An 11130-nucleotide genomic window follows, 5' to 3' on the forward strand; every position below is an offset into this window, starting at 1 on the left:
ATTTTGTTAGGTCCATTCCACGAACAATTATTTGAATAACTCATATCTTTAACTTATGTCACAGGAATACTGAACTTTAAAAGTTATAAAGTTTATCGCATAAATTGAAAGATATCCTACAATGTAATTGCCTAAAGAACCGAATGAATGAATGGCCACCTTTCGTTATTTAGAGAACTTACTGTTTCTTTTTCATCTGAAAGTTACATAAGTTTTACATTATAGTAATTCCAGTTCTTCGTGGAGGTCCCCTGCGATCGCAGGGGTTGCAGGGGCATAGTGACGGCCCTGCTGTAAGCGAATTTAGAGTTTAGGGTTTGTATTTAGTGAGTATGGTGTTATTCTAAATATTTACTGAATTTTTATCCAGTCACAATTATGTTTATCAGCAGCCAACTTTTTGTGAAAGTGTTGGTGTGAATGCGCGCGCGACAGAACCGTACACAGAAATTTTGTTACAGAAAAGTACTTCTTACATACCTTGCTGTCAATTCATTGGATTAATCCCAACAAAATACTACAAGTTTAGTCACTGGCTCAGCACCTATGTTTGTGTTCTTTATTCCAAAATAATACAAACTTTAACATACTTCCAAAATGGGACTTCGTCCATGTGTATCCGCGAGCGTATATGTGCAGGTGTCGGAAGGGGATAGTCACAAGGAAAACATTTACGGAAATGTACTCATAAAAATTCTATTAAGATAAGTTATTTTTATATGCCATGTTTGCAATTCTCCATAGAGGTGATAGCAAAGTGTGTATCAAATAAAATTAAAATCCTGGTTCAGTGACAGATCGATCAAGTTAGTAAAATTTTAACGTTTTTGGTAACAAAATATTCTCTCTTCTAAATAAATATTGAAAAGGAGAGAAAACGCCACCTTCTCTTTTGCAAGAGAAATTCATTTTGGCGGTAAGGACTAAACCCCTTGTTTAATTATCACAATTAAAAAGCGTTCCTCTTTACTTTAAAAAAAAAAGAAAGATAGAGTTGTAGACGTATGATGGAGAATTATTCAATATCGTGTTTGCTTTTATCAGAATCGTTTATCTTTAAAGCGAAAAAACAAAACCGGCGTATACGACAGGCATGTAAAACAATTTCTGTTTACTTTCTCTGTCCATTCGCATAAGCTGTAGAAATTGTTGCGCACGCGCACATACAAACACAGAAATTTTCCAGATATTTAGCTGTTATTTTTAGTAGTTCATTTTCAGTTTTAGACAACGAGATGGTGTGGCGAGGGATGTGTGGATCAATTTTGGAGTCCTTCATAGAAAATTTGAAATTAAAATTTTTTTCCATATTCTTAATCTACGTAAAAATTTAAAATTGGAGGAGACGGGAATTTAAAATTTTGAAAACATGGTTTTTTTTAATATTCGGAATCTCCGTCATCGAAAACAGGAATCCGCTGAAAAAAATCGGAACGTCGTAACGTCGTATAGTGGTGGGGAAAGGGCTACAGCCCTCTATATGGGAAAGGGCCAAAATTTGATCCCCTAGAACCTCCCCCGAATAATGAAAAATCTTCTTGCCAAATTTGGAACAGATTAATCCAGCGTTTTGATTGTGCATAGAGGCCACACACACAATTTTATATATAGAGATTGTATATTTTGACCTACGGCATCTAACGTATATTTCTTAATTTAAGATAGTAGGGAAAGATTTGAGAGAAAGTTAGTATTCATTGCTTGACCATGGAGCTTAAAAATGAATTATTAAAAACAAATAATTATTTATCTGTGGTATACGTATTTATAAATGTGAAATTTTTCCACTTATTAATATAAAAGATCTATGATACAGTTGCTTCAAAAACAAGCAACTAGGGCCACACCAGTGCCACACACAGTAGGTATAGTATAAATATTATCAGTGTTTAATATAGAACTTGGGTGTTAAAGATTGTTATATTGCAAGAATATTGCAGGTGATCAGAGATCAATAGGACGATGGTCCTCAAGTTGAACTGTACATTAATTTTTCGGACAAGATTTTTGAAGAAATATAGAAAGAGTAAATGAGAGATAAATATCCAACGGATTGACTCCTTTTCGGATGAAACTATTTAAATGATTTGTTGCAATTAACCATCTCGTCAATAAGTAATCCTGTCGAAAATCCGTGGCCTTCAATCGAGCTATCAAAACCTTTCACAATAGGGAAGAGGGGATATGAGATTATGTAGCAGCTGATAGGGCAACCACTTGAGGCGGTACTCGTGGATTTAGAGCTTTGTTTCTTCTACTTTCTGATCTTGGCAAATAAATCTTTTTCACTCGTACCCTTTGTGGATAATTGGCACTACGTAGTAAGAAGCATTATGCCAAGAGACTGTTCTCCTCACATTGGAAGCTTGGTTTGAATACAAAAATTTCTTATAAATATGTCCAATGGCTTGTTAGAAGTATTAATCTGAACGGCACGTTAGGCTTATATCATCAACATAAGCAACATAGATATTTCATCTTAATAATTAAAACTTTTCTATTCATGAAATCTAGTTAATACATCTTACTGAAATAACGCTATTGTTGCTAGATTATAGGAAAAAATACAAGTTCAACGAATATTTATTTACACCCAATTTGAAAGTTTACGTATGTTTGTCCACATAAGGCATGCACCTCCGTGTATGTATTTGAGGTGTGACAAATAGATAAAAACTTTCCATTTATTTTATTATCAAAATGAGGTAATATATCACATTAAATATTCAATTGCTAGAACCAACAATGTTTTTAGGTGTTCAGATTTAGAATATATTGTTCATATAAAAAAAAGCTACCATATATAAGTCCGTTTTAACTCTACCCATAAAAGAATCCTTTCCGGATTTATTTCGACCAATTTCGTGGGAAACAGGAAATCTCTTTTTAAAATATTGGTGAATTAAGTTTAGCAGCTAACAACAGGAATTGAAACGACGCGCATATTCGGTTTCACTGACAAATATTAGGTTTGCATTCTCTGCCATGATTAGTTACATATCAATAATTTTAAATATGATTGTTATTGTTGTTTTACACACACACACACACACACACACACACACACACACACACATACATGCACATATATGTATGTATGTATGTATGACCGCAGTCAAATGACTGAAACAAAATAAAAGTATATATATATATATATATAGCAATAACAACAAAGCGGACATCAGATATCAGCCTAAACGAAAATGTTTACGTGAACTTACATTAAACTTCATAAAGTTCCAATTAGACGATTTCTTCAGTGATAATGGAATAATAGAAATAATCATTTAAGAGTGAAATGGGTTCACACAGAAAATGGTATAGCGTCTCTTTGAAATAAACCGAAAGATATATTTCATATCTGACTCAAAACTATCATCACAAATGCCACTTCTACTATCAGTGACACCAAAGCCATTAGTGCAGCAATTAACCATAAATTGCTGTGACGCTCGAAAGCAATTAAGAACAATTTTTTCTGCAACAAAAACCATTTTCATTCATTTGTGAATTCTTTAATATTCCTCGAATTGCTTCGTGAAAACGCTCACTTATTCAATGACGACGACTGTTGATATGTTCCTCATCAAAATATGATGGTTCTCAATGTAGCTATTTAAACAGAAGAACTGAAACCATTAGACTTGTTTATCTACATTAACCTCACCTTTCTCTGCAATAATATATCCAGAACAATTGTGTCTTGTGAATGTCCTTTGAAGCCATTTAGTTCTCAATTCAAAAGAGAATACATTCCGTCCCGGTAGTTGTGTCCAGGTCACCTGGTGACATTAATAGCAACATTAGATAGTTATGTTTCACACGCAAATGCTGTGCTCAATTTAAGAGATAATGATATTAGAACAGGCAATTTCTGTGCTGTTTCGTCGATGTCATTACGCTATTATACGTAAATAGTAGACATATATCCTGTCTGATTTCTTTGTAATTATCAGAATTCAAATCAACCAAGTATTGTTTACTTCCCAAAGCTCAACAGTTCAAATGCATTTCTGTTTTTAATATCTACCTACCTCTGTCGACTAAATTATTCAAATGCAAACGTTTATCTGTGTTTAAATTTGCTGTATTCACATAAATCTATAAGAAATTGCTAGAATGTGAATGCTTTCCTAGTATTTTAATGGTAATTACAACTAATGGTCTAAATAAATATAATTAAGGCTTTTTTTATGAGGCCATCTCAAAGATAATAAGAAAACGAAATAAAGTTTGTGTGTTGATACAAATTTTTCTATATCGCAGAAAGGGAAAATTTGTAAAAGTGTCTTTCTGAAAAGCAAACAGCAAATGCAGAAAACAATGAGACTACATAATAGTATCATTAAATGAACTAAAGCCTAAATTAGTGCCACTTAGTTCAAAGAACATGATTAACTTTTTTGCAAGGTATGAATTCGAATCGGATGTTTAGTGAATCAACCGTCAAACTATTGAAATTGTTATTCCAAATTTATTTCCAAGTTTTACAGTTGAATATATATTATGTGATAAAGTTTCAATTAACAAATAATGCATTTTTGTTGCTTTACACTAAAACTTATTCAATTTGTAATTAAAATATTTGAAGAGACCAGGTTAGTTTGCACTTTGTTTTTGTTGTTTTTGTTACCTGTTTTTCTGTGCAAGTAATATTTTATAATCCTTCAGTAATCAATATTTCTTATAAGGATAATATTAATTACTTTAAAAAAGTCATTTTTATAAATATATTGCTCTATAATTTAATTTTCGACTGATGTATATATTTTTATCATTGTCTGCTTTACCAAAAACACCATATGAAAATTTTTTATTTCACCGATGATTTCGGATACCAGTAAAAACCATTCTCTTTCTCTGTCTCTCTCCCCTCTCTCTCTCTCTCTCTCTCTCTCTCTCTCTCTCTCTCTCTCTCTCTCTCTCTCTCTCTCTCTCTCTTTCTTAATTATTTTTGATCAGATTACCCTTCTGGCTTTTCCCAGCTTTAATCATATTTTTTTCCAATTGATCATTGAAAAGACGAAGTTATATATGTTATGAGAGCAGAAAGATGAAAATGCCGCTGAAATCAACTTTACCTTTCAGCCTTTCGGGGTCGATAAATAAAGCACCGGTCTTGGTTTCTTCCGTTTCTCTGTTTCTTTTGCCTGTTTGTCTTTCACTGTTCTGTAAGAAATCGGTTGGAGAAGGACAGGCTCAAACAAGTATAAATTGCCCAAGATACGCTGTCACCACGCTGTCACCTACGGCTCCATCAAAAAGTAAGGGGCCCATAGCACGTATGTGTATGTGTGTAGGGTGAGTATGTGTACATGCGTCCATACGTGAGTGTGTATGTATGAATGTGTATGCGCATGTGTATGTTTCTGTACGTGTATATATGGTGACAGCCGACAAACTATTATGACTACCCTTTTGCGCTCCCATCCATTAACCCTTCACGAGGACAAACGCTAAATGTGGCAACACCAACACTTCATTCCTGTCTACTGCATGAGTGATGAGATAATCACGGCTACTCACTTACAAGCAACGTAACTACGGAATGGAGGATAACTTTTTCCAAGTGCATATGAAAATACCCCACCAGGTGCAATTGAAGTCCCACCGTTTGTTTATGGTTCCAAAAAGATCGAATTTTGACTTGCATCTGAAGAATTAATTGGAAGCAAAGAGGTGTCATTAAATCAAATTTTTGTAACGATAAACTTTTGTGTAATATGAAATATTTCAAGCTGTTAAACAAGTACCAAGCAAAAGTAAAAAAACTAGAGACTATAATCGTCGCATGTTTCAAATGAAAGAATATTTCTCTTGCGCGTATTTATAATTGTGTAACTGCACATGCAAACACAAATACATGATTAATCGCTGACCAAACACCATTCAATTTTTTTTTCTCCGTGTTTTTCTCCTTGTTTTTCTCCTTATTCTTTCTGTTGAAGAGCGTAGCTCGAAACGTTAAAGACTTTCTGTATTCCCGAGCGTCAAACTAATACATCCTTTTGTTGTTTACACCACCTGTCCTCGTCTGTTGTTGCTTTTTTTTCGTACATTCTCCCATATACATATATATATATATACACTTATATGCACACATGAGTTCATGCAAACACACACACACACACACGTGCAACACGTGTGTGTATGTGTGTGCGTGTGTGTGTATACGTGATTAATATCTGATCAATAAGTATCCGGACTGTTGCCATAGTAACGAAGCTAAAGTACGCAGAGTAAAGCTGCTTGGCAAAGATTGACCTTGAACTCTGCTGTGCAAGCGAACTAAGTTTTAACGTTCTAGCTCACTTCTGTTGCTTACATCAGTGCTTGGAAGGAAGTTGTGTAGCGTGTGATCGTCGCATTGACAATGACAGAAAGTTGTCATGGCGATACCTGCTCAGAGGCCTACGCAAAGTTGCAAAGAGTGTAAGGAGAGAAGTGCATGAGCTACATACAAGTGTACAAGTGATTCGGACGTTTCCAAGATGGCTGAAAAAATGTCGATAGTGACAAACGTTCTGGGAGAAAAAACATCACATATATGCATGCAACTGTGAGGGGAAATCATCGGTTCACCATCCGCGAGTTATCAGAGGATGTGCAGATTAGTTACGGTTCAGTTCAGTCCGTTTTCACTGAAAATTTGAGTATGAGACGCGTGTCTGCCAAGTTTGTGCCAAAACTGCTTTCAGCTAACCAAAAAGACACTCGGGATTCAGTTGCACAAGATCTCCTTGATTGCATCGAGAACGATGAAAAGTTTTTGAAAACTTTGCATAGGCCTCGGAGAAATACACCATCATTTGCAAACATGAGTTAAGTCACCTTCTAGCGACGGTGTAAACAGAGAGAGAGGGGGGAGGGAGAGAGATAACAGATTTTTTAAATTTCGGCTTTTTAGTGTGTGATTGACAGACAAAAACAGACAGACAGGAATTGTTATGTGAATGGCTTCAATCACACACACACACGAACATGTATGCGTACAAAACACATGTATACAATAGGTGAACGTACGTATGTGTGTGTGCGCGTGTGTGTGTGTTGCCCAGTCTGTTGTTACCATTTCCTCAGATCTTCCCCTCTCTGAAGCGGAGCGCTCCAACCTCAGTAAGGGTCTGCGTTTCATCCCCCTCACTCCATCCTGCAACGAATTTTGTGCCGTGTTAGGTTGTGTGCGCTTTTCTGCGAGACTCCACCCGCATCTAACGAAGAGGACTGCTTCACCGACCTGAGCCGCCGACCATCGCAGTGGATGTCTGCTACTGGCCAGTTCCAAGTAGTTGATCCTTTTGCGGGCGCCTGCCAGCGCGCTGTGGACCGGTTTAACTTTTCCAGGCGTCCCTGTCGCCTAAGCATCTCCCCAGCCGAATTCTCGGCCCTTCGATTTCTCCGACGCCGCACTGACATCATTATAAAACCGGCCGATAAGGGTGGAGCCGTGGTGGTAAGGGGCGCGGACCTCTACAAGGCCGAAGCTCTCCGCTAACTTCAAGACACCTCCTTCTACTGCCCTCTTCCCTCTGACCCCACGCCCAGCTACCAACAGACTGTGTCCTCTACTATCCATGACCTCATCTCCTCCTCCCGTCTCCCCGCCACCGCCTCCAACCTCATTGTTCGCACCCCACGCACCCCCACCATTTACTTCCTCCCCAAAATCCACAAACCTAACAACCCTGGCCGCCCCATTGTCTCCACCTGCAACTGCCCCACCGAGTTTATCTCCAAATATCTTGACCGTATTCTTGCCCCCTTAGTGGCTTCTCTCCCTTCTCACATCCATGACACCAACCACGCGCTTCGCTTGTTCAACTCTTTCTCATTCCCTCCTGGCCCCTCTAAACTTCTCTTCACTCTCAACATCCAGAGCCTCTACACGGTGATCTTTCACCACGAGGGGCTGCGTGCACCTAAACATTTCCTTGACCTCTGACCCAACCCCCAACCCGACACCACACGCGTTCATCTGGCCAAATTTGTCCTTTCACTCAACTGCTTCTCGTTCGCAGGCGATTTCTACCAGCAGTTCTCGGGAGTGGCCATAGGAACGAGAATGGGACCCAACTATGCGAACTTGTTCGTTGGCTATGTTGAGGCCCGAGTATTCACAAGTTTCACTGGTCCCACTCCCGAACTATATGACCGTTATATTGACGACTGTATCGGTACCACCTCACTCTCCCGCGAACATCTAGACTACTTCCTCTCTTTTGTCAAATCTTTCTATCTTGCCCTCCACTTCTCCTGCACTACCTCTGACACCTCTGTCTCCTTTCTTGACATTTCGGTCAGCATTTATTACTCCACTCTTACCACCGCCATCCACTACAAACACACAGACTCACACTCTTACCTCAACTTCTACTCCTCCCACCCTAAACACACCAAGCTTTCCATTCCCTATTCCCAATTCCTCTGTCTACGCAAGCTCTGTAGTGACGATCATGACTTTGAGACTCAGTCTCAACTCATGGCTCGCCATTTCATCCTACGTGGATATGCCCTCACCACTATCCACACCGCCCTTGCCAGAGCACGTTCCGTGGACCGTGCATCTGCTCCGTTCTCCCGAACCCGCCCTTCCCCCTCCCCCTCCCTTTTCCCCTCACCTACCACCCCCACCACCCTACCTCTCCAACGCACCATTTTCCAAGCTTCCCAGCGTCTCCAGTCCGACCCCTCCACCACACACATCTTCCCTAACCGACCCCTCCCCTCCTTCAAATGAGCCCACAACCTACGACACCTTTTAGTCCACAGCTTCTTCCCCAACCCAGCCTCCCAACCTGGCTCGTTCCCCTGCTCCCTCCCACGCTGCCGCACTTGCCCTTACTTCTCCAACACCCTATCTCTTCTCACCGGCACCCATCATCGACCCTATCGCATCACCGACTCCTTCACCTGCACTTCTAGCAACGTCATCTACTACATCTCCTGCTCTCTCTGCCATTCTCTGTACATCGGGCAAAAGGGTCGCCGCTTGGCTGACCGGTTCGCGGAAGACCTCCGAGACATCCACCTTGGCAACGACAGCCCGGTGTCACGCCATTTCCGCTCTACCGGTCACTCTTTGCAACACCTGTCCGTGTTCGGATTGTCCTTGCACAGGGCCCATCTGGACTCCCGTTTGTGCCGTGAACACGGATTAATCTTCTCTCTTCGCTCCTTTGCGCCACATGGGTTCAACTCTCCTCCCCTCTTCATCTAATCTCCTCCTCTTGCATCTCTTGCCTCTCTGCCTCTCTCCTCCTCCTTCCCACTTCTTCCCACCCACCTCTCCTCTCTTGCTCCAACTCCTACTCTTTACTTCTCTTCACTCCTACTTCTCTTCACCCCTACTCTCTTTCTCTCTTCTCTCATACCCACCTTCCCCTTCTCCCTTCATCGTCAACCCTCCCTCGTAAGCCCACCCCACCCCTACACACTCATACCCCACCTTCCCATTCCTTTCCATCCCACCCCATCCCACCCCATCCCTTACACCCCATCCTTTACACCCTCTCCCACATACCCTACCTCTACCTCCACCCTCTACCCCCACCCTCTTCCCCCACCCTCTACCCCCACCCTCTATCCCCCACCCTCTATCCCCCACCCTCTATCCCCACCCTCTATCCCCCACCCTCTATCCCCCACCCTCTATCCCCCACCCTCTACCCCCCACCCTCTATCCCCCACCCTCTATCCCCCACCCTCTATCCCCCACCCTCTATCCCCCACCCTCTATCCCCCACCCTCTATCCCCCACCCTCTATCCCCCACCCTCTATCATCCACCCTCTATCCCCCACCCTCTATCCCCCACATACCCCTGAGTTTGTGGAGCAAATATCTCCAGCAACTATAGATTGTCCTACTTCCTCTCACAGGTATTACGACCTCTCATAGAGATGTCTCCAGATGTCAGTGTAAGCACGGAAGATCTCCTCAGTAGAATCAGTACTTGCAACCACTCCTACGACCTCACAGGTTGTATAGTGGGTAGTATGGATGTGATTTCACTCTACCCATCTATAGACATAGATTTTGCTGTGGAGATATGCATTCAGGTGATCTGTGAGAGTGAAATGGAGTTCCACAAGGTCAACACGAGGGAACTGGGCCTCCTCCTCAGACTAAGCTACGACAGTAACTATTTAGACGACCATGACCTCAGTAGATTCTGCCCCACCAGGCCACAGAGGGGAAGACCACCCACCATCACTTCAGCAGTGAAAAAAAAGCACCACTGAACGCTGGAGTGGCTGGACTGCACCCACCCAAAACCCTGAGAACAACAATCAGGTAAAGGAAATGATTGCTCACGCAATAGGGGCCAGTATAAAAACCACCTTGAAGAACCACATAGTAAAGTTCAACAAAAAACTATACATGCAGGTCCAAGGTGCAGCCATCGGTGTTGGTGTAGCTGGAGATGTGACCGGCCTCTTCATGACCTGGTGGAACAGAAAACTCAAACATTGGTTAGCAGAACAGTCCACAACTCTTCTACTTTACAGCAGATATGTAGATGACATTAATATCGTAGTTAGGACCAACTCTAGTGACGGTCATGTAGAAACAGAAAGGAACGTAATGGAGAGCATCCAGCAAATAGCTAACTCCATCTACCAAAGTATCAAGGTAACTATAGATTACCCGACTAAACACCCTGACAATAGGCTCCCGGTACTTGATACTGAACTTTGGTTAGAGACTGTGAACAATAGAGTGCAGCTCCTCCACTCATATTATATGAAACCCATAGCTTCAAAACATGTTGTTCACAAGAACTCAGCTTTGTCACACAGCATGAAAATTAACATACTGATAGCAGACTTAGTTAGGATAATGAACAACATCTCTCCACTATGTGAACCCTATGAAACGAAAAAACATATACAGAACTTCATGCACCGCATGCAGTTCTCTGGATATGATCAGAAAGATAGGGTTCGAGTATACAGGGAAGCTACAAAGAGGTTAGATAAGATTATAAGTAATGATACCAGTGGTACCTGCCCTAGATATAGAAACAAAGAATGGAATAGGATGCAAAGAATTTGTGACAAAGCCAGCAAGGCGAACACGTGGTATAAAACCGACAGATACCAAGGAGTGATGTTTGTAGAGGCCACAGCCC

The sequence above is a fragment of the Octopus bimaculoides genome, chromosome Z (assembly GCF_046866305.1).
Source record: "Octopus bimaculoides isolate indiv1 chromosome Z, ASM4686630v1, whole genome shotgun sequence".
Taxonomy (NCBI): Eukaryota; Metazoa; Mollusca; class Cephalopoda; order Octopoda; family Octopodidae; genus Octopus; species Octopus bimaculoides.